General features: G+C 36.3%; 1 pseudogene; it reads left to right on the top strand.

Moving 5' to 3' along the window:
* Positions 1 to 294: 294 nt before the first annotated feature.
* Positions 295 to 2,591, top strand: LOC122050509 (annotated as a pseudogene).
* Positions 2,592 to 4,651: the final 2,060 nt, after the last annotated feature.

Below are 4,651 nucleotides of genomic sequence, written 5' to 3'. Positions count from 1 at the left end.
AGTGAATGGGTGAGTCCAGTACACGTAGTTCCAAAGAAAGGGGGAATGACTGTTATCAAAAATGAAGATAATAGACTGATTCCAACACGAACAGTAAAGGGGTGGCGAATGTGCATTGATTATTGAAAGCTGAATAAAGAAACTAGAAAGGATCATTTTCCCTTGCCCTTCATTGATGAAATGCTTGAGAGATTGGCTAAGCACTCATATTTTTGCTATCTGGATGGATATTCAGGATTCTTTCAAATTCCAATTCATCCCCAAGATCAAGAGAAGACTACTTTCACATGCCCCTATGGTACCTTTGCTTATCGTCGTATGCCATTTGGGCCTTGTAATGCTCCAGCCACTTTTCAAAGATGTATGATGGCGTTTTTTTTTCAGATTTAATAGAGAAAGTCATGGAGGTGTTCATGGATGACTTCTCAGTTTATGGGAATGACTTTGACACTTGTTTATCGAATCTTGCTACAGTTCTTCAAAGATGTGAAGAGACGAATTTGGTGTTAAACTGGGAGAAATGTCATTTCATGGTTAAAGAAGGAATTGTTTTAGGACATAAAATATCAGAACGTAGGATTGAAGTGGATCAAGCAAAAGTGGAAGTGATAGAGAAGCTACCCCCACCAATTAATGCAAAAGGAGTAAGAAGTTTCTTGGGGCATGCCAGATTCTATAGGCGTTTTATCAAGGACTTTTCAAAAATCTCTAAGCCTTTACCAAATTTGCTAATCAAAGATGTTGAATTTTGCTTTGACAAAGACTGCATGGAGGCTTTTAATAAAATTAAAAGTGCTTTTACTTCAGTTTCGGTAATCCAAGCCCCGGATTGGAATCTTCCATTTGAGATAATGTGTGGTGCAAGTGACTTTGCAGTAGAAGCAGTTTTAGGACAAAGAAAGAATAAGATTCTACATGCCATCCATTATGCAAGTAAAACACTTGATGCAGCTCAAGTGAATTATTCCACTACAGAAAAAGAGCTTTTAGCATTAGTATTCGCATTTGACAAATTTAGATCATATTTGGTAGGTTCAAAGGTGATAGTTTATACTGATCATGCAGCCATCCGATATTTACTAGGTAAGAAAGATGTTAAACCTCGGCTTATCAGATGGATTTTACTGCTTCAAGAATTCAACCTTGAGATTAGAGATAAGAAAGGAGCAGAAAATGTAGTGGTTGATCACCTATCCAGAGTATGGCAAGATGAAGAAAGGGATGCAGAGTTTAATTTACCAATTGATGACGTTTTTCCTGATGAGCACCTTCTAGCTTTGTCAAGTGTTAAAATACCTTGGTATGCAGATTTTGTTAATTTCCTAGCAAGTGGAGTTTTACCTCCAAATTTATCAAATCAACAAAATAAAAAGTTTTTTTCGCATGTCAAGAATTATATTTGGGATGAACCTCTCTTGTATAAGAAATGCAATGATGTGATTTATCGTAGATGCATACCTGAGGAAGAAGTTAGGGATATCTTATTTCATTGTCATTCTTCATCCTATGGAGGACATTTGGGGAGCTCTAAGACAATAGCAAAAATTCTTCCAGCAGGTTTTTATTGGCCAACTCTATTTAAAGATACTAAGAGATTTGTACAATCATGTGATCAATGTCAGAGGACTGGAAATATCACTAAGAGGAATGAAACACCACTGAATTACATACTTGAAGTAGAATTATTTGATGTATGGGGAATAGATTTCATGGGTCTATTTCCTCTTTCATATGGGAATAGGTTTATTCTTGTAGTAGTGGATTATGTATCCAAATGGGTAGAAGCTATAGCTTCTCCTACAAGTGATGCAAGAACAGTTATTAAATTGTTTAGGAGTATGATTTTTCCAAGATTTGGTATGCCTAAAGCAGTCATCAGTGATGGTGGATCGCACTTTATAGAAAGACAGTTTGAGAATTTACTTAGAAAATATGGAGTGAGCCACAAAGTAGTGACACCATATCATCCACAAACTAATGGGCAAGCTGAGATCTATAACCGTGAAATTAAAGACATACTAGAGAAAACAGTATCTATTTCACAAAAGGATTGGTCATTGAAGCTAGATGATGCTTTATGGGCATATCGTACCGCCTACAAGACTCCTATTGGAATGACTCCATTTCAGCTAGTTTATGGAAAGCCTTGTCATCTTCCAGTAGAATTAGAACATAGGGCTTATTGGGTGATTACAAATCTAAATATGAACCTTAAGGAAGCAGGAGAGAAAAGGAAGCTTCAATTGAATGAGCTTGATGAATTAAGATTGGATTCTTATGAACATGCTAAATCTTATAAGGAAAGGACAAAGAAATGACATGATCAACACATTCTATGCAAAAGTTTCAAGGAAGGAGATTTAGTTTTATTATTTAATTCAAAACTAAAACTTTTTCCGAGGAAGCTTAAATCAAGGTGGACGGGGCCATTTGAGGTTAGAAAGGGTTATCCTTTTGGAACTATAGATATTTGGAATAAAGAACTTGAAATGATTAAGGTAAATGGCCAACGGTTGAAGGAATATGTGCATGGTATGAAACTAGATAAGAAACAAAGGTTGCATTTTTCTGAACCTTGTCCTCCGGATTGATTATGTAGTTAGTTCCGTTTTATGTTTTTATCTTTCAGTATAGTGTTTTTACTTGATTGTTGCTTTGTTTTTAGGTTAAATTTTACTTCCATGAGCTGGCCATGACTTTTTCATGGGCATGGAGGTGTTGGAGAGGTAGAGGGAGAAGAAAAATCATCATTTGAAACAAAGGAGTGCTTGCCCGTGTGTCATACATGGCCAGGGATGTTCTGCAAAAGAAGATGGGCCGTGTTTATATCACAAGGCCGTGTGAAGACTCCAGAGAAGGAAGCATGCATGGCTGTGTCCGAGACACGACCGTGTATTAATTCCAGAGAAGAAAGATGGTGAGGACGTGTACCAGACACGGCCATGCAAAGAGACCCGAGGAGGAGATGGTTGTGGTCATGCCAATTGGCATGGCAGTGTGAAGTCTCCTGAGGGGGAGAGGGGGAGAGGTCGTGTCTTAGACACGACTGTGTGAGCTGGTCCGAGGAGGAGATGGCTGTGGCCGTGCCATTTGGCACGGCCGTGTAAATTTAAATAAAAACTAGGCCGTGTGATAACACATGACCCAGTCCATGCCATTAAAAGGGTAGGGCACGGGGTGTGGGCAACACACAGCCGTGTCCGCCGCACACCCCATTCTTCTTTCTTCTCTCTTCTTATCTCTTTGTCTCTAGGGTTTGCCTCTTCTAACCTTTTTCTCTCGAAAGCTTGAGCCTTTCTACTAAGGCGGATTTGATCAAGGAAATGTCAACCACAAGGAAAGGGAAGGAAAAGATGGTCGCAACGAAAGGAAGAAACTCTTGCTTCAAAGGTATATCTAACAACTATGATATCATTTTTTCTAGCAATGAACAATGACTTAGATATTTTTCCTTATGTAACCGCCCTCTTTTGAGTACTAAATTTGTGGATGATGTAACCTTGGACACATTAGGGTTTAAGGATGATGTAGAATGGTTATTTGGAAGAATAGGTTGGAGTGGGTTGATGAGTATGAAGTACCCTACTTATCCTAGAATAGTTTTTGAATTTTTAATCTCTATAACAGTTGAGAATGTCCAAGGTGGGGGAACACTAAAATTTCATTTGTTTAATGAAGATTATGAATGGACATTAAGTGATTTTAATACTTGTTATGAATTGCCAAAGGATGGTATATGTATAATCTTACCTAAATTTATGAATTCATGTTTTTGGCAACAAGTTTCTGGGCAATCACATTTCAACCCTCATAATTCTAGAGCTAATCATATTATCAATCCCATTTTCAGATATGTTTATTTAGTCATGAAAAATACTATATTTGGTAGAGAGGATAAAGAGGGGTTAGTAAGACTTGTGGATTTATATTGTTTATGGGCAATGGTAGAAGATGTTTCGATTAATTCAGGTTATTTCTTTCTTAATCATTTGGTGAAATTAGGAAAATCAGATTCAACCACACCCATTATTTTAGGAGGATTGTTAACCCAATAGCTTTGGTGTTAGGGTGTGATTTGAGTGAGTTAGAAATGGTTGAAAATTCTTACAAATTAGACTTGAATTAATGTTTGACATCAAAAATAATAAGGCATGAAGAACATGGATATAGTCTTCTTATTAAGAATAATTTCCCTTTAAGATTGCTCAATCATGATCTTACTACCATTCATGTTAAGGAAAACTGGTTATTAAAATTAGCAAGCCAACATTCTAAGTTGTTGTCAACTGTTACTTCAAGAAAGGTTCCTTTGGTTAATAATGATATTCATAATTTTAATTTCAAAGAACTTCATGCTGTTCTAGATGATATTCATATCGACCTAGACTCGACTAGCAATTTTCTTGAAAGTAAAGAAAACATGGATGAGGAACAGTTTAAAAAATTACAAGAGTGTTTTAAAAGTGAGAGAGAATTATGTGACAAGATTTCTAGAATAATGAATTCTTATAAATCTCAAATGGAATTTAATGAAGACTTTAGGGGCATTATGAAATTCTTGCAAGATGATATAGATAAACTTTTTGAATATCATATGTTTTTTAGAGATGAAGTAAGATTATTTATTAATGCCTTTCCTTTTCAACTTCCT

Source organism: Zingiber officinale, chromosome 3A (assembly GCF_018446385.1).
Source record: "Zingiber officinale cultivar Zhangliang chromosome 3A, Zo_v1.1, whole genome shotgun sequence".
NCBI classification, from domain to species: Eukaryota; Viridiplantae; Streptophyta; class Magnoliopsida; order Zingiberales; family Zingiberaceae; genus Zingiber; species Zingiber officinale.
Note: the sequence above shows the minus strand (reverse complement) of the source record. Positions and strands in the feature narration are given on the sequence as shown.